Source organism: Bubalus bubalis, chromosome 2, assembly GCF_019923935.1.
Source record: "Bubalus bubalis isolate 160015118507 breed Murrah chromosome 2, NDDB_SH_1, whole genome shotgun sequence".
Classification (NCBI taxonomy): domain Eukaryota; kingdom Metazoa; phylum Chordata; class Mammalia; order Artiodactyla; family Bovidae; genus Bubalus; species Bubalus bubalis.
The window spans coordinates 173,892,767-173,920,716 of NC_059158.1; the positions used below are offsets into that span (position 1 = coordinate 173,892,767).

At 43.1% G+C, this 27,950-nt stretch overlaps 1 long non-coding RNA gene across 2 annotated transcripts; it reads left to right on the plus strand.

Annotated features, from left to right (window-relative positions):
• Positions 1 to 550: 550 nt before the first annotated feature.
• LOC102399763 lies at positions 551 to 27,265 on the plus strand. 2 transcript variants are annotated; one of them, XR_006549002.2, is made up of 5 exons: positions 551 to 1,090; positions 4,666 to 4,866; positions 7,481 to 7,644; positions 8,802 to 8,902; positions 26,210 to 27,265. It is a non-coding gene; the product is annotated as an uncharacterized LOC102399763 (long non-coding RNA). The 2 variants fall into 2 exon arrangements; XR_003107299.3 differs by lacking the exon at positions 26,210 to 27,265 and having other exon boundaries at positions 552 to 1,090; positions 8,802 to 10,180.
• The last annotated feature ends 685 nt before the right edge of the window (positions 27,266 to 27,950 follow it).

Genomic DNA, 27,950 nt, shown 5'->3' on the forward strand with positions numbered 1-27,950 from the left:
TCATGGCATCTGGTCCCATTACTTCGTGGCAAATAGAAGGGGACAAAGTGGAGGCAGTGACAGATTTTCTTTTCTCGGGCTCCAAAAACACAGCAGACAGTGCCTGCAGCCATGAAATTAAAAGATACTTGCTCCTTGGAAGGAAAGCCATAACAAAACTAGATAGCATATTAAAAAGCAGAGACATCACTTTGCTGACAAAGGTCCATCTAGTCAAGGCTATGGTTTTTCCAGTGGTCATGTATGGATGTGAGAGTTGGACCCTAAAGCAGGCTCGGGGCTAAAAAATTGATGCTTTTTAACTGTGATACTGGAGAAGACTCTTGAGAGTCCCTTGGACAGCAAGATCAAACCAGTCAATCCTAAAGACAATCAACCCTGAATATTCATTGAAAGGACAGATGTTGAAGCTGAAACTCCAATACTTTTGCCACCTGACGTGAAGAGCTGACTCACTGGAAAAGACCCTGATGCTGTGAGAGGTTGTAGGCAAAAGGAGAAGAGGGTGGCAGAGGGTGAGATGGTTAAATATTGTCACCGACCCAATGGACGTGAATGTGAGCAAATTCCAGGATATAATGAAGGAGTGAGGAGCCTGGCATACTGCAGTCCATGAGGTCACAAGGAGTCGGACATGACTCAGCAACTGAACAACAGCAATGCAAATGCAAAGCAACCAATCCAAAGCCCATACCCACAGTCACATTCTCGATCTGCCTCTCTCACCAGGCCGACATTCTTCCTGCCCTAAATCCCCCTAGGGTCATGTACCAGACACCTAGGGACCATTCCCAGAGCAGCTGAAATGTTTCAGACCGACCAATCTTAAACCTGTTTAGTTGTTTACCCCATGAAAACCACAAAAAAGACCTGGCCTGTGGTTTCCTCTTCCTCCTGACCTACCTGGATTTCTTCCTTATCTGTCCTGGCATGGCCCGGCATGCCCATTCCTCTTGGGAACTGTAAATAATAAACTTCTTTCAAAGGCAATGTGCTTACATCTATCACCCTGTCATACCTGATTAATACACAATCCCAGGCACATTTAAAAACATCTCTGCCAGTACCATACTGTTTTAACTTCTAAAAGGTAATATTTTAATGGATGGGCAAGCCCTTTCTCTTATTTTTCAGACTTTCCCTGAATATTATTATAGCTTTATTCTTCAAATTGCCTTTAGAATTGCTTTGTTAAATTTGAAGATAAGGTCTTTGGGGATTTTAATTTGAATGTGTGAATTTTTGCATTAATTTGAGGAAAATAGGTGGATTTTAAATATTGAGTGTTTCTGTTTAAGAAGTTTCCAAGTTCTCTTCCATGACCCTCAATAGACTTTTTCCACCAGAAAGTTTATTTCTAGTTACTTTATGTCTTTACTGATATTGTGGATGGAACTCCTCCCCATTGTAATTTCTAACTGCTTTTTATTTGATTCTTGTGTATTTATTTTGTAAATTGGCCATGTTCTGGGACTCAGTTTATTTTTAGATTTATTTTATTGAAGTACAGTTTTTTTTAAATTTGTATTGAAGTATAGTCTATTTACAATGTTGTGTTAATTTCTGCGATACAGCAAAGTGATTCAGTTACACATATACATACATTCTTTTTCATATTCTTTTCCATTATGATTTATCACAAGATATTGGGTTCCCCCGGTGGCTCAGACAGTAAATAATCTGCCTGCAATGCTGGAATCCTGGGTTCGATCCATGGGTAGGGAAGATCCCCTGGAGAAGGAAATGGCAACCCACTCTAGTGATCTTGCCAGGAAAATTCCATGGACAGAAGAGTCCATGGGGTCCCAAAGAGTTGAACATGACTGAGCAACTAACACTTCACTTTACTGAATATAGGTCCCTGTGCTATACAGTAAGACCCTGTTGCTCATCCATCCTGTATGTAGTCATTTGAATCTGCTAATCCCAAACTCCCAGTTCTACCCACCACCCTCTGCCTCACCTTGGCAACTACAAGTATGTTCTCTATATCCTTAAGTCTTTTTTTGTTTCATAGATATGTTCATTTGTACAGTATTTTACATTCCACAAGTAAGTGATATCATATGGTATTTGTCTTTCTCTTTCTGAGTTACTTCTCTTAGTATGATAATCTCTAGGCTGGACTCAATATTTTTAATGGATTTTATGGGGATTTCCAGATAAATAATCATATTAACTCTAAATAATGATTACTTTGCCTCCTGTTTCTATATTTACACTCTTTTTCATGTGTTTCCCTAATCAAATTAATGAGTATTTTCAGAACTCCATTAATGAAGAGTCATGATATCATTTCTGATTTTTCTTTATATCTAGAGTTTCATTATGAAGTACAGTGCTTAAGGTTGGTTTGAGACATTTAAAAAATAATCATTTGAAGGTATTATTTCTATTTTACTAAGATTTAAGATACTCAGTTATGGATATAAAATGTATCAAATGTATTTTCATTATTTTTAATAATATATCATTTTCTTTTCCTGCATATTAATAAGATAAATTATATTCATAGATTTTCTAATATTGATCTATCTCTTTTTATTCCTGTAAACAATATCCCCAAAAGCCATGATATATTTTTCTTTTAAACCAGTATTTTAGTCTATTTTTCAGAATAAATTATATTAATAGACATTAATATTGGGCTATCCTAACATTCCTATAATAAATACCTCTTGATCACGGCATATTTCTCTCTTAATACACTATTAGTCCTCTGTGTTAATATTTTTAAGAGTATAAACTCAGTGTATAGCTTAGTTGCACAAGAAATATCACATTTCTCATTCTGCCACAATTTTCTTTAGCAGTTTTGCATCAATACGAGTACGTGAAGTTGTTCTATTCTCTTCCTTTTCTGCATTGTCCTTCAGTTTAGAGCACAGGGGTTTTGTAAAGAAAACCAGGAATATTTCCTTCTTTCTCTTTCGCCTGGTACAGTTGTCCCTATTTATTGACATAACTGCCTGATATGTAGGCGGCATCATTCCCTTGTGATACCTGAGGAGGCTGAGATTCAGACTTGCCATCATTAAGCCTGGTGTCAAGGTCTCTGGGAGGCAAACCTCATCAGTGAAAGACACTCTAGCATGGTGGAAAAGTCTGGGCTGGAGGGCGAGGCTAACTAGCCAGTGACCTTGGGCATCCTTCCCCCCACTCCGTCATCTCCAGTTTCTTAAGAGAGTTTTAACAAGATGAGTGTGAATAGAACTGAGGACAATGCCTGATGCATAGTAAACACCAAACAGACAACATCTGAAAACCAACCTGGAACAAAACCAAACCCAGAAGGCTATTGGATGAACCAGAAATAAGGCAAAGGGAGAATGGTCCTGAAGATGACTCCTTCCACGCTGAAGAAAAGCCTCAGAAAATATCTCTGCCCACAGCAGGACCCCTCTCTGGCACCCACGTCTCACGCGCCTTTCAAATGCAGCATCTTTTGCCAGCAAACAGTTGCAGGGATCATTGCAACAGTCAGCTTTCTGCCTGGAGACCTCAGAGTCTCCTAAACCAGGCCCTACGTGTGGGTCCATTGTGACCTGGGACTGCATTTGAACAAAGGCTGTCCAGCCACCAAAAAAAAAGCAATTTCCATTTTTACTGACGCATTCTGAGTAATGTAAAATGGGTTCAAATGAAGAAATCTCATTCCTGAAATGGGCTTTCTCTACTTCACTCACACCTCCCAGTTGCCTTGAAGACTCAGCCTTCTCTCATCTTCCACCCTAGCGGGGCAAGCATCCTCTCTCTCCTTCCATTCCTTTCACCCCTATTCCCTTTCTTCTCCACCCTGTGCCCACTCATGGCGCTCAGTTCTCTACACGACCCTCCCCAGCAAGGTATTTTGTCTTCGGCTCTGATCGCTTCTCCCACAAGAAGCAGCTGTCCCTGGGATTTGTTGATGCTGTTCTCTGGTGCCCTTGAGGATGATTTTTGTCTGCAGAGAAGACTATTAGAAAAGTTTATTTTTGGTTTTAAAAATGGAGTTAGTTTATTAAAATTACAAATTCACAGACTTTGGTTCTTTCTCAGGCTTTTATGCTCAGGTTACAAATCTTATTATTCTATTTATAACCCTAACACATTTTAAGAATAATTTTTAAGGAGACTTTGAATAATATTTGATCCTGTTTATGAGCTCAGTTAATTAAACACCTTCACCAACATAAAACTGCATTGATAAATTTAAATAGATTGACTTCTTTTTAAGCATTCAAATTTTCTCACTTAACAAACAAAACTTTCATAAGTGCAAAATAATTCTTATCAATCTAGAAAATTAAACTAATAAATATGGTGAGCCAAAGACTCACTTTGATGTTCCAGCATTGTGCATTAGTTTGGTAAAATTTCTGACAATCATACATCTTAATCAATTACTCCATTGCACATTTATGCTAGAGTTACACAGTTAATTTGTCATTCTAATAGACCAAGTGCTCTTAAACATTCCAAACACATAAAATACCAAATATGAGTAGATTTCGTCTTATCACAGCGTTATTAATGCTATAGTTCTAGTTCTCTTAGACCTTTCGGCACTTAATTTTAAACAATAATAGCTAATACGTTGCATTTTCTATGTGCTAAATTCTGTTCTAAGTGCTTTTCATATATTATGTATTAGCTCATTTAATTCTCACAAGTTCTTGACCACAGGCTTCAAGTGTGCCCTGAAGGCTGCCTGTCAATCACACTGTACGGCAATGGACCCTTCACTTCCACATGCTTTGAAGTGACTATTTCCTGCATTTTGTTTCAACCTCCTCCCCACGTCAGTCTCAGTGACCTGTCTCACAGTGATTCACTGGATGATTTCCATCAGAAACAGGCATATTGTGATTTCTCCCATCTTATAAAGTAAGACAAAAATAAATCTTATTTAAAAGCCATATTTTCTCTGCTAACTATCAGCCCATTTTGCTTTTTTATTTTTTCGTTTTAAGTATTTGTTTGGCTTGCAACGGGTCTTAGTTGTGGCTCGAGGGTTTAGCAGTTACAGTGATGGGACTAGTTGTCCATGTGGGATCTTGGTTCCTGATCAGGGCTCAAACCTGTGTTTCCTCCATTAGAAGGGGGATTCTCAACCCCTGGACCACCAGGGAAGTCTCAGATTAGCCCATTAAAAAAAAAAACACTTCACTTTTGCAACCAAATCCCTCTAAAGCGTTGTTGCCCTTGATCTCCACTCCTCTCCTCTCGGCTCCTCTAAACCTGTTCCCGGACGTCCTTCTCTCCCAGTACTCCACTTCTGTTCATCTTTTCGGACCCATCAGCAGCATTTGACACAATTAATCACTCTCTCTTCCTGCAGACACCACTTCTAGGACCGCCTTGCTTCTGGTGTGTCCTCCTTCCTCACTGCTTATCCCAGCTCTGTGTCTTTTATGGTTCGTCTCTTTGCTCTTCTCTCACATGGAGTGCCTGAGGCTTGGGCCTTGGTGGTCCTCCCTTCCCTGTGTCCTCTCGTTCCCCTGATGCTCCCATCTAGGTCCATGGTCTTCAATGCGTTTATTTACACACCCATGAATCCTAAATTATATTGTCTTCCCAGAACTCTCTTTTCAACTACATGCTCACCTATCCAGCTACATATTTACTCAATATTTGTACTGGGTGTCTAGCAGACATCTCAAAATGAACACATTCAAAACTGAATTCCTGATCTTTCCCTCATTCCCAAAGACTGTTCCATCCAAGTCCCCCCTCACCCTACCTCAGTTGATGAGCATCCTTCTAGTTTCTCAGACTGAAAACCCTGGATTCCTCTCTTTCCAACTGGGAAATTCCACTGGTTCTGCCATCAAAATATACCCAGAAAAAAATATATATATACCCAGAATTCGGCCATTGTTTCTTATCTCCACTTCCTCACCCTTGTCTGAACCATCACCTGTCACTTGGATTGCTGCAATAGCTTCCTTGTTGATCTCCCTGCTTCTACCACGCCCACTGACATTCTGTGCTCAATATAATCCATATAATGGATTAGGACACTGTGATCCCCCCCGCCCCATGTCCTCAGCCTGCCTTTTGTCTGTGGAAAAACTTTAGCCAAAGCATAAGTTTAATCACAGAAGTGAGAACATGTGGAAACAAAGGAAAACAGTCAAAGGAGACCAAATAATAATGTACTCATTAAACGTAGTCAGGACTTTTAGTTCCTTCTCAAGGGCTATACATAATATTCTGAGCCATATCCTGTGAGCTGTCTTATAGATTCAGAAAATCCCACCAGGTGGGGAAGTTAACTTCATGATGATCAGACTGTAGCCATGACATAAGCTGCCACAATTCTGAGAATTAGCCTCAAAGAAATGGAAACAATACAACCCTGGAACTGAAGACTAACTGTACCTAAAACAATCAACATGACACTGATTAGACCACCGATGGCCAATTTCAAGATGATTGTCAGAGCTGACTGTACCGTTTCTGCATGTAGCCCCCTCCCTCTGTCTATAAAACTCTTACCCACTGACTGTCCATCGGTAGGGAGTCAGCCTTTGGACAGACGTCTGCCCCCTCCATCTAACACCCCTGCTCCAGGTTGCTGGCCTACAAAATAAAGCAAACTTTCCTTTCCATCAACCTGGCCTCTTTATTGGCTCTTGAACAGCGACCAGCCAGACCCCACCTTTTCAGTAATAGTACTAGAGGGATCCTTTCCTTTTTGGCTGGGCTGGGTCCTTGTTGCTGCGTGAGGGCTTTGTCTAGTTGTGGCAAGCAGGGCTAGTCTCTAGGTGCCGTGCTCAGGCTTCTCACTGCGGTGGCTTCTCTTGTTTCAGAGCACAGGCTCAAAGATGCCTGAGCTCAGTAGTTGCAGTGAGTGGGCTTAGTTGCCAGTAAGTAATCTGCCCTCCCAGCCGTCTCTGTGTCTTACCCTGCTCTGCTTTTTGTTCCCACAGCATTTATCAGCTCCAAAACGACACATAACTTACTTGCTGATTGTGCTTACTCTTTGCCCAGCTAGAGGCCAAGATCTTTGTTTTGTTCCCCAATGCCTCCTAAATGCCTAGAATGATGCCTGGCATTTGGTGGGCACTCAGGAAATACTTTTTAAATGACCAATTCCATTAGAGGAGTACATGTTTTATTTACTTCTTATAGATGAGGAACCTGGGGTGCAGAGAAGATAAGGAATCTGTCCCAGGTCACCCAGCCTGTGAGTGGTGAGGCTGGGATTTGAACCGACAATCCTTGATCCTAAAAACAACACTGAATTGCCTCTTTGAGACTTAAAACATGGGAATGTCTATGTAGGCTATTTCTGGGATTCAAGTTCCTTATATTATCTAATTCTTTTTACTCCCGAAAGAATGTACTCCCAGGAATTCCTTGGTGGTTCAGTGAAACCTCCTCACTTTCACTGGTGCAGCCAAAAAAAAAAAAGTGCATGACCATTCAGGTTGAGGCTGAATTTTGCTTTCTTTTTTCCTCTTAACATATGTAAACATGATTTTCCTTTTTACAGGAAAGACCTTTGAATTGGATGGGATTGTTCATTCTGTCATGTTCTTGTGGTCACGTAACTCTACAGACCAAACATAAGCTTCATGAAGACACATTTTTGGATACTCTGTGTCTTTTGTTCCTTACTCATTCCCCAATATCTAATAAAACAGTGCCTGGAGCAAGGTAAGTGTTCCACAGATGTTTGTCAAATGTTAAATGGATGATATTTGAGATGATAGCCAGTTAAATTTTAGCTATATTATATGGCTTTGTCTGATACAAGGTCACCATTCATCATGCCATTTTCCAATTTATTGCACATGCCACTTGTTCCTTCCTGTTTTCACTACAGTGGACTGTAGTCCTCCACTGGCTTTTATTTCCTTGCATAACTCCTCCCAACTCCACGTGATCTGGGTAGAGTTACCAAACGTGGTGCCCCAGGCATTAAGCCATGGAGAGGTGAAGCATGGCCTGGCCCAGGCCAGTCCTGTGACTGATGGACTCGTGATTGAAGCTGGCCAATCAGCTGGGAGCTTTTATTATTGTTGCTATTACTACTACTATTATTATTATAATTAGCAAGATGGATGTTATTCTTCCTTATGTTTCACAAGGGAATGAGGTGCAGGCTGTCAGTGAGGTTGCCCCTGAGGATGTCAGTGGATTTCTCTCTGGTCACAAAGAGAGTATGTGACCTGATGGCATGGAACCAACATAAGAATAAAGGTAGAGAGAGGGAGAGGGAGAGAGTATGTGAGGGAGGGAGAGAGAGAGAGAGAGACCTATGGCATGTTTTAATGGCAGTCTTTAAAATCTTTGATTATTGGTCAGTTCAGCTTTTCTACTTCTACTAGAGACAATTCTGGTAATTTGTTTTGATAGATTGTCATCTTCCTGTGAATTTGCACATTAGTTGCCATGATGTTTTTATGTTGTTTTTGAATTCCCTTAGCAGCTTCTATATTCATATATGTATACATGTGTGTGTTATACTTAATTAGGCTTGCTAGTGATTTTGTACTTTAAAAAAATGTTTTTGAAAACCCAACTTTAGTTTATCCTTTCAACTCCTTTTTATTTCTTTCTTTGCTACTTCATTCATTTTTTATTTTATTTTTATTCATTTTCTTCAACTTTTCTTCATTTTGTAATTTCTCTAGGCCTTAGGTTGCATCTTCAGCTTATTTGCATTCAGCAGTTTTTTTAACAGTAAAATAATTTGAAGTTATAAATTTTCTTCTGAATAAAGATCACTGTACCCCATAGGTTTTGCTATAATGGGTTTCTCTTTCCCTTAATTTGATTATTATAATTTGTTTTTATTTCCTCTTTACCAGGTATTGTCTTCCATCAACTTTTCCTGGCTAATTCTTACTTGTGCATCAGATTCAGCTCAGACACTATTCCTCAGGGAAGTCTTCCTGACCCTGCAAATCAGGTTAGGACTTCTTGTTGTAAACTCTTCCAGAACTGATACTTCTTAATACATCATGAATGATTATTTGTGCCACCATCTGTTACTTTCTCTTCCTTACCAGACTGAGCTCCTCAGTGCAGGGACCATGTTTATCTTGTTCAGGGCTTCAATATGTATTTATTGAATGAATGACTGAAAACTCGTTATTAGGGAGAATGTCAAACAGTACAGCTCTTTGGGAGGGGAACTTGAAAATACTTTTTAAAAATACCTGATTGCTTATGCATTCACCCTTTAATCCAGCAATCCCACTTCCAGTATTTTAACCTAAAGACACACTGGAAAAAAAATGCTAAAATGATTTATTGCACAAGGTTATTCATTGTGGCATTATTTGAGATACAAAAGGTTGGAAGCAATCCAAATGCCCATCATTAGGAGACAGGCTGAATCAGCTGTGGTCCATTCACACAGTGGAATATTCTCTGGCTGTAAAAAGAAATGTGGAAGGTCACTGCAATGGCATGATCTCCAGATGTATTGCTAAGTGAAAAAGCACAACTTCGTAGAACTGAATATCTAGGATGCTATTTTCTGTGTAACAATGGGGCAGAAAGAGTTATAAATATGTATACAAATTGTTTATATTTGCAAAAAAAATAGTAAAAGAATAAACAAACATATAAAAACCCCTGAAAATGATGACTTTTGTGGGAAAGAATAGAGCAGAGGGACAGTGATGGAAGGGATATTTTCTTACACATAGACTGTTGTGTGGTTTTGACTTCAGAATCAGATAAATATTTTACACATTCAAAAATAACATTAAATCAAAAGGAAAGGAGAAAAAAAGCATCTCTAGAATTTGAAAGCAACATGAAACAAAGGACCCTGAATGTATATCAAGTTAGTGATATAACCAAGTCAGTAAAAATGATTGTTCCAATGTTCCGATGGGCTTTACGACACAACATAGCTACTATATCTTTAAAAAAAATTAATCTTTTTTAGTTGTTATTTTAATTATTTACTTAGCTGTTCTGGGTCTCTGTTGCAGCATTCTGGATCTGGTTCCCTGACCAGGGAACTGAACCCAGGCCCTCTTCTCTGGGGCTCAGAGTCTTAGCCACTAGACCACCAGGGAAGTCCATAAAGAAACATTTTTGAAGGTCAAAAAGAACTGCAAAGAAATCTTAACATTTCATTTGGAAGTCTTTCTGTTAGTAAAAATACTGGCATTATTTTTGAACCTAGTTTATATAAATCACAGGATAATGCAAATGGCACCCCACTGCAGTACTCTTGCCTGGAAAATCCCATGGACGGAGGAGCCTGGTAGGCTGCAGTCCATGGGGTCGCTCAGAGTCAGACACGACTGAGCGACTTCACTTTCACTTTTCTCTTTCATGCATTGGAGAAGGAAATGGCAACCCACTCCAGTGTTCTTGCCTGGAGAATCCCAGGGATGGCGGAGCCTGGTGGGCTGCTGTCTATGGGGTTGCACAGAGTCGGACACGACTGAAGTGACTTAGCATAGCATAGTATAGCATAGCAATGATGATGGACTGGAATCTAAGATCTTCAGTGAATTCGAGAAAAGAGATATGAGGATAAGACCAAAGAAGTTAAGTAAAAACCTTAAAATGTTACATTTGAATTGGAAATAATAGCAGAAACTTGCAATCCTTTTATTTTTCTGTTCTAAAGTATATATTTTCCAGTTCTGTCCACTGAAAATGTTGGCAGCAATGATAACCCTTTATCAATGAGCATATCTAGAGCCCAGATTGTGTTCTCCAACTACCAAAAATCTCAGCTCCTTGGAGACTGGCTAATCCCAGATCTGTGGCAGGAAATAGACAAGATGAGTGTGGGAAATCTTGTTGGGCCAGAAAGCAAGGACATTGTCAAGGAATAAGGGGATCATGTCCAAAGGATGTATAGGAGCCAAAAAGAAAAGCAAGATAATGATTGAAACACATTGACTACATAAACATTTATATGTCCCTATTGATGCTCAGAGAAAGAAGGCTTCAAATCAACCAAGTATCATTAAATACCATTGGAGGTAACCAGGGCATAATTCCTCATCCTGAGGATTAGCCATGAAAAGGAAAGAATTAGGCCTTTATCCTGTCATTTTTCTACTATTTCATCTCAACTTAAAAGCCCTAGTTTATGAGAGAAAGTTCCCTATAAAAAATTCCAGCTAATAAATGTGGAAGGATTGATAGGATTAGAAAATCATCTTTTTTACAGCCCTTAATAAAATAATGGGTTCAGGCAATAATCACCAACGGATGAAATTATTATACTAAAAGTTGACAGGGAGTTTTATGATGGAGGGATCAGATTGTCACCCCCTGAGCCCACTGGTTAATCTTAGTATCACTGTGTGTGTTTCCTGCTGCAATGTCACGTGGTACGCATAGCACTGCCTATCAAGTGTCTGCCTTTGCTTGGATTCCCTCAGAAAAGCAGACCATAGGAAAAGGATCTGGGCACAAGTAGCTTATTTGGGAGATGATCACAGGAAGATCTTTATGGGAGTTTGGGGAGGTGAGGCCAGGAAGGTAGAAATCCAATACAAAGTGAATTAATGAGTGGCATATCACTTAGACAACTGGGCCCCAGTTTCTCTGGGGACCCTCTGAAATGCTATGCAGCAGTGTTAGAAACCTCCTCTGAGAGGCAAGCAAGCTGGAGTGTTGAGCCACCCGCTCCCATCCTGCTTGGTCAAAGATTACTCCTGGGAACCTCTCTGGTTAAGAATCTGCCTGCTAATGCTGGGGACACACGTTCAGTCCCTGGTCTGGGAAGTTTCCACATATCGTGGGGCAACTAAGCCCGTGGACCAAACTACTGAAGCCTGAGCATCCTAGAGCTTGTGCTGTGCTCCAAGAGAACTGCCCCTCTCCAATGAGAAGCCCGAGCACTGCAACAAGAGTAGCTCTCGCTTGCCGCAGCTAAAGAAAGCCTGTGTGCAGCGATGAAGACCCAGTGCAGTCATAAATAAATAATACATACATACATAAAAAAATTTTTTAAAGGTCTCTTCTGTTGTATTAATACCCCAGAGAATGCCCTCAGTGTGCAAGACTCAGCAGGGCATTGGTACAGCACGTCTGCAAGTGGAGTCTAGGATTGACCAAGAGGATCTAGCCAGGCATCAGCCCCAGCTGCTTTGTGTCTTGCTGGAAGAGTTGACTTCTAGTAACAGGAACTCCACTAGGAGGAATGAGATGAATGATACACATAGATGAAAGCAGACAAATCCAGAATGGAGGATACTCTGCAGGACAAATGACTTCTTCAACATGCTGTTCTCTGAGCTAGTTACCCTGGTGAGCAACAGGCCCAATCCCACTGGGGCCCCTCTGAGGACCCACGAGGAGCAGGCCTTGGAGTTGTGCCTCTTAAGACCAGAGAGCTGAGGCATTTATCCTGCACTCCGCGGCAGAAGGTTACTCTCAGGGCATCAGCTTTCTGCATTTCCAAACTGTGCCTGCTGGAAGGCTGAGTGGCTGTCCCCAGCAAAGGAGAAAGCCCAGGGAAGCCACAGAGCTTGAAGCAGGGGTGGCAGGCCGAGGTGCACAAAACTGGCTCCCCAGCTGCCAGGAGTCAGTGGGCCAAAGGGTTGTGGGGAGGGACACCATCATTGTCTGGAAGCATCTTGGCAAATTCTCCTGTGTTCTCAAAAACAAATGCCTTTTGCTACCCCTGCTACTGGGTACCTCCTGCAGATACCTCCGGTCCTCACCAGGTACCAGAATTTCCCCTGTGAAAGCAGGCTGTGATGTGTGATGTGTGTGTGCGTGTGGAGGGGGGAGTGTGAAGTCACTTGTAATACCAGGTGGTGCCCAGAGTTTCTGTGCTGGGTGCAGCTCATTTCCTCCTCACAGACGTGGGCTCTGTGAACGTTCAAGTTCATACATGTCACTTCCCTGTTTAAGATCAGCCCAGCAGCCCTGGGGCACCTCCTGAGATGGTGGAAAGAGGCTGGGGGATGGGCTGCTGCTCAGCTGCCTGGGTCGGGCTCCTGGAACTGTGGGGTTGACGGGGTATTGAGGGCTTGGTGGGGTTATAGTGGGGCTGGGCCCCTCTGTAGGTCCAGGCAGCTGCTTTGTCTCTGGTACCTGGCCTGGATCCTGTTAAGAGCCTGCCCCTGTTCTGGTCGCCACCTCTCATCTCTCAGGTGCTCTCAGCCTCACTCTTCCCCAGCTCTCCATCTGTCGCTCTCTCTTCCTTGCTTTCCCACCCCGACACCTGGGTCCCGACCCCAGGCCACATTTCTGCCTCTGTCAGGCCTTGGGCCTCCACCTGGAACTCTCCATGGCTCTGTGTCCTTCCTCCTCCTTCAGGATAGTTTTCTGCTTTTCAAACAAAAATTTTAAATTGTAAACGTACCATAAAGATATTAAAAGTTAGAGGAAAAAATTAACAATCCCTTCATTCTGACTCAACAGCTGTGGTCAATTTTGGTGATTTCCTTTCAGTCTTTAAAAAATGAGTTTTTAAGCATATTACCCTATTTTGCTGTTGTCGTTTAGTCTCTTAGATGTGTCTGACTCCCTTGCTACCCCACAAATGATGGCCTGCCAGGCTCCTCTGCCCATGCGATTTTCCAGGCAAGAATATTGGAGTGGTTTGCCATTTCCTTCTCAAGGGGATCTTCCTGGTCCAGGAATCAACACGCATCTCCTGCATTGGCAGGTGGATTCTTTAACCACTGAACCACCATGGAAGCCCCATATCATCCTATACTTTTAATTTAATATGTTGCTATTTTATCTTAATAATAAATCCCTCCAGTGGTCTCCAGTGTCAGAGCAAAACCCAAAATGCCTTTCAGATGGCCTGTGAGGGGAACCCTGATGGCTCCCACCTCCTGGACACTGTCCCTCTTCTCCAGGCACAATGACAGTCTCGCTTTTCTGAACATGCTAGGTGTGCTCCGGCCTCAGATCTTCACACTGGTTAACCCCACTGCCTGAAATGTTTTTTTTTCTACAAAGTCTGCATGGATCAGTTCTCACCTCCTTTAAGGGTTTACTCAAGGGTCACTTTTTTGGCCAAACCTGCTGTGACCGACCCATCTAAACAGTGACAGCTGCCCTCCCAATTTGCTACCCAATTTTTCACTCTAACAACGATGTTGCGGAACAACTCTACTGCACACATTTTATCGATGATTTTCTCAACCATCCTCTAGAGGAACATTTTGATTGAAGTGGAATTCCTGGATTTAAAGGTATACGCATTTAAAATTTCTGTGGAATTGCCAGATTACCCTTTACTAAACTTCACCAGTGAATACCTCCATCAAGGGCACATGACTGTGCTCTGTCCCCTTATCTGACTTTTTAATTTTTGCCACTTTGCTAAGGAAAATGTATGTTAGTGCTGTTTTAATTTGCATTTCCCTAATTAGAACTGACACTGAACATCTTTTCATGTATCAATACTTATTGGATGTTTGTATTTCTCTGTGAATCTTATTTTTCATACCCTTTGCCTGTTTTTCTATTGGGTTACTAGTCTATTTTTTATTGGTTTATCTTTGTATATTGTGGCTCTGTTTACCCAGGGTAGGTTTTACCATTATTCGGTTCTAGTCACATATAGGTTGCAGGGAGTCTTCATTTCCCTACTACCACCTCTTCTATATGAATAGCAAGGAGAAATGAGAAAGGCTACCTCAGTGATCAATGCAAAGAAATAGAGGAAAACAACAGAATGGGAAAGACTAGAGAGCTCTTTATAAAGTTAGAGATACCAAGGGAACGTTTCATGCAAAGATGGGCTCGATAAAGGACAGAAATGGTATGGGCCTAACAGAAGCAGAAGATATTAAGAAGAGGTGGCAAGAATACACAGAACTGTATAAAAAAGATCTTAATGACCCAAATAATCACGATGGTGTGATCACTCACCTAGAGCCAGACATCCTGGAATGTGAAGTCAAGTGGGCCTTAGAAAGCATCACTATGAACAAAGCTAGTGGAGGTGATGGAATTCCAGTTGAGCTATTTCAAATCCTAAAGATGATGCTGTGAAAGTACTGCATTCAATATGCCAGCACATTTGGAAAACGCAGCAGTGGCCACAGGACTGAAAAAGATCAGTTTTCATTCCAATCCCAAAGAAAGGCAATGCCAAAGAATGCTCGAACTACCACACAATTGCACTCATCTCACACACTAGCAAAGTAATGCTCAAAATTCTCCAAGCCAGGCTTCAACAGTATGTGAACTGTGAACTTCCAGATGTTCAAGCTGGATTTAGAAAAGTCAGAGGAACCAGAGATCAAATTGCCAACATCCATTGGATCATTTAAAAGGCAAGAGAATTCCAGAAAAACATCTACTTCTGCTTTATTGACTATGCCAAGCCTTTGACTGTGTGGATCACAACAAAGTCTGGAAAATTCTTCAAGAGATGGGAACACCAGACCACTTGACCTGCCTCTTGAGAAATCTGTATGCAGGTCAGGAAGCAACAGTTAGAACTGTACACAGACCAACAGACTGATTCCAAATAGGGAAAGGAGTACATCAAAGCTGTATATTGTCACCCTGCTTATTTAACTTATATGCAAAGTACATCATGCAAAATGCCGGGCTGGATGAAGCACAAGCTGGAACCAAGATTGCCAGGAGAAATATCAATAACCTCAGATATGCAGATGACACCACCCTTATGGCAGAAAGCGAAGAAGAACTAAAGAGCCTCTTGGTGAAAGTGAAAGAGGAGCATGAAAAAGTTGGCTTAAAACTCAACATTCAGAAAGCTAAGATCATGGCATCTGGTCCCATCACTTCATGGGAAATAGATGGGGAAACAGTGGAAACAATGACAGACTTTATCTTTGAGCTCCAAACTCACTGCAGATGGTGACTGCAGCCATGAAATCAAAAGATGCTTGCTCCTTGGAAGAAAAGCTATGACCAACCTAGATAGCATATTAAAAAAAGAGAGACATTATTTTGCCAACAAAAGTCCGTCTAGTCAAAGTTATGGTTTTTCCAGTAGTTATGTATGGATGTGAGAGTTGGACCATAAATAAGGCTGAGTGCTGAAGAATTGATGCTTTTGAACTGTGGTGTTGGAGAAGACTCTTGAGAGTCCCATGAACTGCAAGGGGATCCAACTAGTCCATCCTAAAGGAAATCAATCCTGAATGTTCATTGAAAGGACTGATGTTGAAGCTGAAATCCAATACTTTGGCCACCTGATGTGAAGAACTGACTCATCTGAAAAGACCCTGATGCTGGGAAAGATTGAAGGCGGGAGGAGAAGGGAATGACAGCAGATGGGATGGTTGGATGGCATCACCGACTTGATGGACATGAGTTTGAGTAATCTTCAGGAGTTGGTGATGGACAGGGAGGCCTGGCAGGCTGCAGTCCAAGGGATCACAAAGAGTCAGACATGACTGAGCGACTGAACTGAACTGAACTGACTGACCTTTGCCATGGGAGCTGAAGATCCCATCCTCTGGTTTGGGAGCCTGGTGAATGTCCTGAACTGTTTGAAGAAGGAATGCATTAATAAGGGTAAGTGTAGATGGGGCTGCTCAGCAAAGTTGAGCAGGACAAGGGTGCTACTCAGGACAAGGGTAGCCATCACTCCCACTGAGCACTCCACAGAGCGGCCAATGAAGGCCCAGGTTGGTCAGTGAAGAGCCAATGGCTAATGTGGCTCTTTAGCCAAGGTGGCCTCTGGTGCCCACTTAAAGCAGAAGATCTGCTGGTGATGGTCCAGTGCCCAGAAAGCCCCCTGGTAGTGGTGATGGAGAGGGCTTAACAGTCTCTAGGCACTGACTCCCTTCCACTCCTTGTGGTCCCACACGTCAAGTTCCCTCATCCCAGGCCCCTACCCATTGACCTCTTCCAAGGTCATGCCTCCTCCCGCTCCTTACCCCTCTCCCAGCTCAGTGACCCCATTTACTTCCCCAGGTGGCACGTGATCTGGGTTGTCTCTGTTCTCTTTTCCATCTATAGTTAACGCATTAAACTCTGCCTCCAGCTTCCTTCAGGACCTTCCCTTTCGATTTTCAAGAACATTTTCTTCTCTCGGCAAAAGCAGTCTCTTGCAAATCAAAGGCTCTGCCTTTCAAACGTGTGGTTTCTGATGTGAGCTTCAGCAGACTATCTGGGAAGTTAAAAAACAATGACATCTGAACGTTGGCTGTTTCCTTCTCTTTATATTCCTGCTATGAAAGCACTCATTCTCCTGGAGGTAAAGTGGGACCTCTGATTGACGTGAGGAAGTGGGGAAAATAAAAGAATAGTTATTTCGAGATGTGCTTGTGTTGCCTTCCTGCATGTCAATGACAGGTTTGTTTTCCAGGCTGTTACATGTCTTTTAACTTTGCTCCCATAGTCCTCTGTCATTCAGAAGTGAAATGTTTCTGTGTAGTCAAATCTATCCACCTTTTCCACTTTTCTTCCAGTGGTTTATGAGGTTTGTGTTTTACATTTAGTTCTTTAAATCAAAGGTACTTTGTACATGTGTCTGGTGTGAGGTGGAGTTCAAATTTTGTTTTTCAAATTGGACAGTCATTTGTCCTCCTGCCATTGATTAAATAGTCTGAATTTCCCCCATATATTTGAAATGTTACATTTGTGATAGATAGAATTTCTCTTGTTTTATAAGTATTTTTATTTCTGGATTGGCAGTTGTCCCTTAGTTTTATTCATTAAATTTTTTTCTTGTGGGAGAAGGGAAGAAATGGGGAGTTATTGTTTAATAGGCACAGAGTCTCAATTTGGGATGATAAAATAATTCCCGAGATGGATGGTGGTGATGGCTGTATAGCAATGTGACTGTACTTAATGCCACTAAACTATACACTTTAAAATGATTAAAATGATAAGTTTTATGTTATGTGTATTTTACCACAGTAAAAATTCTAAAATTGTTTTTTATTTGTGTGTATTTTCTATATATCTTTTCTTCCAGTTTAACCTGAGAATCAGCTTGTCAAATTCCATTAAAAAAAAACTTCCATATTTTGATTGAAATTACATGAAATTTATAGGTGACTTAGGGGAGAAGTGACATCTTTATAATACCGAGTCTTTCCATCCAGGGACATGATGTGTCTCTCCACTTATTCAGATCTCCTTTTATGTCCTTCAGTAAAGTTTTATAATTTTATTCACATCAGCTTAGTCCTAGATATATAGTGGCTTTAGCTCCCATTGTGAATGGAATCATGAGTGTAGCACAGAGCTGTCATTCAGGTCTATCCCCAGCCTAGCCCCTCAGATGAATGACGGGGTCCAAAAGACACATGAGGCAGGAAGTAAAAATTACATGATTCATTTCACCAAAAGCCTCTGCAATAGGCAACAGGCGAATTCTAGCGAGCTGAGCTGAAGAGACGGCAAGGGCAAGAGGATGGTTGACCTTCAGGATCCTAGAGGCCCGAGTTTGTCATCAAAAGGCCAGGAAGAGGGAGAAACACAGATGCTGGAGGTCGGAACTGATGCTCATCATTAATGCGGATGTAGCTAAAATGCCTCTTTCACTTTGCAGAGCAGACTGTGACTTTGAAACCAGGAGACCCAAGTTTGAACCCTGACTGTCACTCTCTAACTAAGTGGCCTTGGGCCAGTCGCTTAGCTTCTCAGAAGCCTAGTGTCCTCACGAGCAAAATAAGTGTGAATGCTTCCCTGATGGCTCAGATGGTAAAAAGTCCACTTGCAATGCAGGACACCCAGGTTTGATCCCCGGGTCGGGAAGATCCCCTGGAGAAAGGAATGGCTATCCACTCCAGTATTCTTAACTGGAGAATCCCATGGACAGAGAAGCCTGGCAGGCTACAGTCCATGGGGTCACAGAAAGTCGGACACGACTGAGCGACTAGCACTTTGACTTTACTAATTATATATTCAGCTGTTTAATTATTTGTCTGTCTCCCACTGGACTGTAATTCCACATGGGTAGGCTCCATCTCGAACTGCACATTCATAAATGTGCAGGGTTGCTGCTAGCCCGTCCAGTCCTCTCCAGGGAATTTGAAAAAGGCATCCTTTTGATGCCTGTGAGCTCACAGCTCTGTGAGCCCCTATCTTCGTGGCTGGGTGTGTGTTGCATCTTGGTCCCGACTTGTCCTTGTCCTGGGTGCTCTTGTGCAGTGAGTGACCCTCCCTGTGTGTCACAGGTCTGGAACATAGGAGGCTCTCAAGAAATTGATTGAATAAGTTGATGATTAGATGTGGGGTTTAGAGAAGGAGATGAGGAAGCCCCTGAGGGGTTCTTGTTTGTGTTCAAAAGAAGTTCTCTACTTGCAGGTGCCCAATAACATGGAATTGGCGAAGTGCTTTATTTCCTGTTGCAGGGGCTCAGGATGGCATCTTCCAGCACCCAGCCTGGGACCCCTACAGGAATGGGCCAATCTGATGACCTGGTGAGAGAGACCACCCAGGGCTTCTTTGCCTGAGGCCTAGGGAGCCTTCAAGAGGCAGCCTCCCCAGGGAGGAAGGAGCCTGACTTGGTAACAAAACCTTGAGCAACCCAGGGAAATAATAGAGATGAAAAGTAAGTGGGGAAGCTCTCTGCGGAGGGGAACAAAGTGGTGCCCTGAAGGCTGAGGAGGAGCCAGACACATGAAGAGCAGGGGAAAGCATTCTAGACACAAGGACAGTGTGCGCAAAAGTTTTGAGGCTGGGGAGAGGTGTGCTTGGCCCCTTTGGGAAATTGAATGTTGGCCAAGGTGGCTGGCCCTCCATCTGTCTTTTCTTTTTAAAAAAATTTAATTTATTTATGGCTGTGCTGGGTCTTCCTTGCTGTGCGCAGGCTTTCTCTAGTTGCGGTGAGCAGGCTTCTCGTTGCAGTGGTCTCTCTTGTTGTGAAGTAAGGGCTCTAGGTGTGTGGGCTTCCGTAGTTGCAGAGCGCTGGCTCAGTAGTTGTGGCACACGGGCTTATATGTGGGATCTTCCCGGATCAGGGATTGAACCTGTGTCCCCTGCGTTGGCAGGAGCATTCTTTACCACTGAGCCACCAGGGAAGCTTTCCATCTGTCTTTTCCTAGAATCTTCACTAATCAGGTGCCTTTTGGAATGTCCTGCAACCATCCTCCTCTTTGTGAACTCTGTGAAGTTCAAATAACTGAGTCATACCCTGACTACATCACTGTCTCCCCAGCGCGTCTTTTATCTCTGAGTACAGCCAGCCTGGGAGTTGATAGTCATCCCACTAAGATAGAGAAGAACCCTAGCTCCACTGCATATCAACTGTGGACTTTGTCAACCCCTCCTTCTCCATCTCAAAAATGGGGATAAGAAGACCAATCTTACCTAGTTGTTGGGAAAATTCTTAATAATAAGGGCAAGAACAAAGGAGAGATATTTTAAAACTCCAGGAAAAAGATAAAGATGCAAAATAAGGAAATATACAAGCACATTCCTTGTGCTTGAACAGTATTCAGATGTTTACAGTAATCCTTAAGTTTTTATTTTTCTTCTTTCTGTGCTGGGCAGAACTTCCAATGAAACACAGAACAAAAGCAGTAATAGTGGGCAATGTTGCCTTGTTCCTGACTTTAGAAGAGATAGAATGTGCTCCATCCAGTATGAACACTAGCTTAAGAAACTGTGGGAATGGTGAAATCTGAGTCCTCACAGAACTTCTGATCTTTCTTCTTGCAACTAAACAATGGTTTTCATGTTTCAACCACCCCAGGACTCCACATTGCCTACGGCAGTAAAGTTTTGTTTTTTTTTTTAAAAAAGCCCAGTGTTAAAGGCCTCTTACCCTTTCCCAATCTTAAATCTTCAGAGTTCACACACTCATTCCAAATGCCTGAACATCCTAGAACACACCCTTGATGGCATCTTGAATTATAATTTAGAATGTTTTTTCTGTGCCTTTATGCCTGCCTGCCTTTGCATAATGATCTTCCCTCTGTCTGGGACACCTTCCCTTTCATGTACTCCCACTCATCTTTCCAAGGCCAGCTCACTTCTCCAAGGAGGCTCTCCTCCCACCCTCTCTAGCACTTAACATCAGACTCTTTTATGCATAAGTCTTACATGCATAAGACTCTGAGGCACAGGCCCCAACACATACAAGAATCTTTAAGTATCTGTTGCACAAACACATGTGTGCTGAGTCACCTCAGTTGCGTCCAACTCTTTGTGACCTGACCCTATGGACTGTAGCCTGCCAGGCTCCTCTGTCCATGGAAGATTCTCCAAGCAAGAGTACTGGAGTGGGCTGCCTCCAGAGGATCTTCCCAACCCAGGGATTGAACCAGCGTTTCTTATGTCTCCTACATTGGCAGGCAGGTTCTTTACCACTAGCGCCACCCGGGAAGCCTGTACAAACACATAAATGAACCCCAAGATTCTGGATCACCAAAAGGAAAAAAAAAGTCCCATTCTTCCAACAAATCTAGATGGCTTTGCTTCAGCCTCCAGACTCCCACATGTGTTCAAAAATGTTGTCTTCTGCCTTTATACTGGCTCAACACTTGAGCTGAAAATAAAATTCCTGAGTCACACTTTCTCTCCTTGCTGACGTTGTAGGTGGTGCTCTATTGAATTCCAACACTGGGTTCTGCCACCGAGTCAGAGGCCAGCCTTATTTCCCCACCTTGTAAGTGATTTGTTCCCTTTCATGGAGTTGCCCAAAGGGTTCTTTCTGAACTTTGGAAATCCCACCACTTTCTTCGAATATATTTGGTATGGATCATTTTGAGTCAGTTTTCATGGGTCTCATTAATTTTTCAATGTCTCTTTTCCCCCTAAAATATGTTCTTGAACTGTATCTTGTAATAATATTGTTTGATGCCATTATTTTGGTTTACTTCTTCTGTTATGCACACATGGCTTTTCTTTGTCATTTTATTTCATCAGTTAAACTTAAAAAAAAACCTTTTCATTTCCGTTTTCTCACTTTTCTAATTTCTTTTCCCTCTGTCCCTTATCGTGTTTCAGCAAAGCCTGTTCTCTTTTGTGCTACTTTCACCTTGACTTTCATTTCTGTGACACTGTATGGGGTTGGCCAAAAAGTTCATTCACAAGATATTAGGAAAAAACTCGGATGAACTTTTGGGGCAATCCAATAGTTTCCCTGAACCCTGACAGCTTATTTCCTTTTGTTACCATCTCACTCTGAAAACTGAATTCTCTACTTCCCCCTGAAGCTCCATTCTGAGCTTCCTTGCTTTTACCTGCTTCCATTTCAGATTTCTCCTGGTTTCCTCAACAATGGCCTTTGCCTCATTTTTCCCCTTCTTGTTGTTTTATGGCAGGAGAAGTGGGGAAGGACCAACTTTTTCAAATAGGAACATTCCAACTGCATCATGGATAACCTCACTTCTCTCCTCTACAGTGATTGGCTGCTGAGCCTACAGGATTCACGGGATCAGCCTTTGTTAACCTCTCTGGCTTCATTTTCAATGTTTTCCACTCTGTCCACAGTGAACTCTTTGGTTTCATTTCCTTGAAAGCCCAGCATCTTTCCTTCTTCAAGACATTGAATCATCCTTCTTTGCCTTTCCTCTGCTCTTTACCTGGATGACTCCTACGTATCTTCCAATTCTCAACTGAAAAAGTCACCTCCCCAAGGAGCTCTCCCTGACTTCCCCAGCTGGTGTTCCACAACCCTGTCAAGTCTCCAGTGCTCAGCACCTTTCCTCCTGGTGCTCAGAGTCAGGACACTCCGTTATCTTCCCCCATGTTGCCCTAATACCGTTCAAGCAGTGACACGGGACATTTCAGTAGCCCATGAGGCTTTGTTCAGGGTGAAAGCACAATTCCCATTTGGCCTTTTGAAATTCTGACATTAATAATGGGATCCCCATTGCAGGGGTAGCCAGAGTTCCTGGGATACCTTGGATGGGAAGGAAGGTCTTAGTGAGGAAAGGCCAGGTGCCTCCCAGGGGTTTTTAATCCAATGAAGAGGGACAGAAGATTCAGCAAGGTTTTTTTCCTGATATTGTTTGGGCAAAACCATGGGCATCAGCCAGTGGCAGGGTGGGGCGCTAGTCCACAGAACTCTCGGAGGGACCAGGGCTAAGCTGCCTAAGACAGCTTCGGTTGTTCTTTTAATTGTGTTTTGATTGCACACATGACATTTAAACAGCACTAAAGGCAATGTTTAAAAAGAAAGAGAAGCCACTGGACCCCATCCATCTTACACATCTGATGTGCTGGAAAGAGGCCTGGGCTTGGAGTCCAGCACACCAGGCTTGGCAGCCTGCAGATTCCTGGCTGTGCCACCTTGGGCAGGCTATTGGCCCTCTCTCTGCCTTAGCTGCCTAAACTGTAAAGGGGAACAACACCTTCCTTATGGGGATTATTTGAGGACAGATGGGGAAGTAAGTGAGATCAGGTTTGTGGGATTCCTTAGGCATAGTGTCTGGGGCCTGGTGGATACTCAGTAAAGTTTCTTTTTTTTTTTTTTCTATGAAGGCAACGGTTTTCATTTTCTTTAAATTTTCAGAAAGCTTCTGCCAAGCTTTCATCAAGTCCATATGAACATTTTGCACTTGTGATCAGGCTTGAAATTTAATTTTGCACTCTGCTTGTAAACTTACTGTATCTTAAGCACTTGTTTCAACGTTTTCATGATTGTTTTATGGTGGATGTGCCATTGAATCAATGTGTCATTATTTATGTAACCATTTTCCCACTATTTGGACATTTTTCAGTGTTTAAATAATTCCACATAGAATTCTGTATTCTGTATTATTGTTGCTTTCATTGGCATCTCATTTTTATTTCTCCTGCAGAAGGTTGAATATTCTTCCATGTTTACTTACTCCTCTATTTCCTCACCTGAATTGCCTGCTCATGACATTTGTCCAGATCTCTCTTAGCCACTCTGATATTTTTTATCGCCGTGTACAAAATCTTTACATAATGAAGGCACTAACCATTTGCCATTTTCCCCTCTCCCTGGGTTCAGTTTCATTTCAGTTGTTTTCTAATAGAAAAACTTAGTGTTTCATCTATCAGTTTTTGTGTTTTTTAAAAGATCTTTATTTATGTTATTTTTGGCTGCACTGGGTCTTACTGCCGCTCACAGGCTTTCTCTAGTTGTGGAGAATGGGAGGCTAGTCTCTGATTGTGGCGCCTGGGTTCTCATTCGGCGGCTTCTCTTGTAGAGCACAGGCTCTGGGTGCACTGGCTGCAGAAACGGTGGCACAGGGGCTCAGTAGTTGTGGCGCGCGGACTTGGCTGCCCTGTGGCATGTGGGCTCTTCTGGGACCAGGGATCAAACTGGCATCCCCTGCACTGCAAGGTGGATTCTTAACCACTGGATCACCAGGAAAGCCTCCTTTGCGTTTGTCATTTCTTTGGTTGAGTTCATCAGTTACCCAACAAACACCACATGGACCACATGGAAAGGTATGGGGCAAGGGAGGAAAAGTTATCCCAGTTCTTGCTTTCCAGAAGGTCTCAGTTAAGTTGATGTTACAGGCATGAACACAATCATGATGCTGCCTCATCATGAACAGAAAGGGTTGCACCAGCTCCAGCATCAGCAATGGTCTGAGTTGTTTCTCTGCAACAGGCCCTGTTCTGAGAATTTGCTTTCACTCTCTCATTGAAGCAGCACAACAACTCTGAGACTTAAAAACTATTATTACCCCTTTTTATAGATGAGGAAAATGATCCTCAGATTGATTACAAGACTTATCCGAGTTCCAGCAGCTAGTAAGAGCTGAAGCCAGTATTTGAAATCAGCCAGCCAGGCTGTAAAGCTTGCCTTTTTGACCACTACCCCAGGGCATCCCCAGGGTGGTGATGGTGGTGATGATGGCAGTGGTAAGGGATGGGGCTGTAAATCAAGGCCTCCGGAAGGAGGTGAGACAAAACTGAGAAATGAGAGATGAAGACACCTTCACCATCAGGTAAGGGGCTGGGGAGGAATGCTGCTAAGCTGCTACGGAGAAGGCAATGGCAACCCACTCCAGTACTCTTGCCTGGGAAATCCCATGGACGGGAGGAATGGGTATTCCACAAAGAAGGAGCAGCTTTGGGGCTTCCCTGGTGGCTCAGCGGTGAAGAATCTGTCTGGAGGCCGCAACTACTGAAGCCTGAGCACCCTAGAGCCCATGCTTCAAAACAAGAGAAGCCACAGCAACGAGAAACATTTGCACTGTAACTAGAGAAAAACCTGTGCAGCAACGAAGACATGGCACACGCAAAAATAAATAAATGAAATTATTTTTAAAAAAGAAAAGGAGTAGCTTTCCCAAAAGCATGAAGCTGTACCCCTCCCCCAACCAGAGGCTGTAATTTGGCCAGTAGCCTCAAAGCACAGGTGTTCTTTCATTGCCCACACTTTCTTTAATCTGTGTATTCCTCATAGGCTCCATGTTAGGTGTTAGAGATACAGAGGTGAACAAGACATTCAGGGAACTCAAACTGGGGCTCGGTAACCATCTAGAGGGGTGGGATGGGGGGCAAGTGGGAGGGATGTTCGAGTGAGAGGGGACGTGGGTAAACGTATGGCTGATTCATGTTGATGTTTGCTAGAAATCAATGCAATACTGCAAAGCAATTATCCTTCAATTAAAAATAAATACATTAAATTAAAAAAAAAAAGCAAGACGTTCAAGATAATATCTGCTTCACAGAGCTTTTGTTCAAGGTAGGGGGAAGAAGACAAGAAGGGTGTACTGAATGTTTATCATTCATTACTGGCTAACAGTTAAAAACAATTCTTTTCTACATATTGACTAGCCTTTATATCTTAAGTTTCTCCTTCCCAAAGCAGAAGTCGTCTCCCCTTGTAGGGTATAGGCATGTGATCTACTTTCCTCCAATCACATTCATCCTCCTGAGATATCAACCAGAAGATAGGCTGTGTGGGAGCAGCTCTGTGTGGAGCACACCTTTTGCTGGCCTGGATGGTGGCCAAGGCAGGACTGGTCTCTGGGTTTGTGACGGCAACGGCAGTTCCCTCATCAGTTCAGTTCTGCTGCGTGCTTCTTGGAGATGCTCCTGAGCTGGATCTAGAGCTGAGTTCTCCATCGTCCAATGAGCCTAACATCCCTAATTAAATTCTCTTTCTACTTAAATTGGCCAGAGTGGACCCCATTGTCTTCAGGCAAGAGTACTGTGACTATGCAGACAAACAAATAAATACACACACCAGGAAAACCAGGGGGTTTGCCCAGAGTTCCCCAGTGGTGGAGCTCAGATCTGAACGCAGGAGAGTAAGGATTCAGAGGCAGCATCTCATCCTAGAAGCTGCTGGGTCAGTGCCCCTGCCTTGTGGGACCAGTCCTCCAGGGTTGCTGGCCTGAGAAGACCTTCTAGTCTCCTCTTTTGTGAAGAAGAACACGATTTCCTTTCCTTTCAGGTGCAAAGATTGCAGGTGGCTGAGAGGAAAACCTTTGCATGTGGTGCCCTGGCCCCGGGCTCTTGATCTGTTGCAGCGATCTCTGCACTATCCTCCTGCCCCGAGGACTGCTAGGTGATGGGATTGTGTATTTTTGTTAATGTTATCGTCGTGCGATTCTGTATCTATCCCATGGTCAGAAATAAGGGAGGGGCTACAGCCTGACTGGACCGTCCCAGAAAGGGAAGAAGGGCAGAAACAACCCAGTATGTATGTATGGCCTGAAGGTTGTGGGCCATCCAAGTCCCGTACGTCTGTGTCTTTGTGAAGAAGGAGGGCTCATGCGCACCGCAACTAGAGAAAGCCTGTGAGCAAAAACGAAGACCTAGCACAGCCAAAAATAATAAATCAATCAATCAAAGAACTCAGGCTCAGTGCCCCTGGAAGCCGGAGGCATGTCCTTGACCTCACTATTAAGAGGACCACTGCAGGGACTTCCCTGGTGGTCCAGCGGCTAAGCTTCTGCTCTCCCAATGCAGGGGCCCCAGGTTCGAACCTTGGTCAGGGCACTAGATCCCACATGTCACAACTAAAGATCCTGTATGCCAAAATGAAGACTGAAGATCCTGTGTGCCTCAACGAAGACTTGGAGCAGCCAAAATAAAAAATAAATGAATAAACAAAACAATACCAAAATAAGACTACTATTGCAGAAGGGAAAATGGGGGCTCCTGTCTGCAATTCAGGATCTGCTTTTGTTAAGTCAGCATCTTGTTCTGGGAGACAAGACAACTCGCCCGGAGCATGAACTGACAGCAGGGGAAGTCGATCACACACAAGTGGTCCTTTCACTGGCAGGGCTTGCCTGTTAGCAGCAAAAGACAGGTGTTTTTCTGTTGGATCTATTTTTTTGCATTTTCCAAGGCTGGTGGATCAATAGCTACAAACAGCTCAAATAAATTTCTGTCTCAGCTCCTTACAACTCTCAGGTGGGAAAATGCACCATTGGATAACTCAGGCTCCCATCAGGTGCCTCTGCTGTCCACAGCTGCTGTCCCTGGCTTCTCTAGACCCACATGACAAGCCTCGGAGGGTCAAAACTACTGTGCCTATCTCAGAGATATGGAAACTGAGTCTCAGACAGGGGAGTCATTACCCAAAGTCCTAGAGCTGGCATTCATTGGCTTCAAGGCCTCTGTGTGTGGTAAGCTGTTTGTTTTTACAGACCCCATGGACCGTAGCCCGCCAGGCTCCTCTGTCCATGGGGATTCTCCAGGCAAGAATACTAGAGTGGGTTGCCATGCCCTTCTCCACGGATCTTCCCAAACCAGGGCTCGAACCCAGGTCTCCCACATTGCAGGCAGATTCTTTACCATGTGAGCCCCCAGGGAAGCCCATTTGTTTTTACAAACTATTACCATTGTCAGTTTCCCGGGCTAACAGTAACAATGATTCTCAGAGACAGCAAGTTGTCATCCCAAGGTCACAGAGCCAGTGAATGGCAAGGCTGGAATTAGAAGCCAGCTTGTGGGACTGCAGAGCCCTCTGCTAGGAGAGCTTGTCAGCCTGGGCTGGTCCAGCCTCCACAGGCCTGCCCTGGAAATAATGGAGAAAGGCCGGAGGCACTAAGATTTGTGTTTCTCTAAGTAGCCCCCAGAGGGAAAGGCAGGCTCCTTCTCCATCCGTGGTACCAAGAGCATCAATTCCCAGCTCTGGAAGGACCTACTCCCCAAGGCTGCAGTTCTATTTTTAGTTTTGAATC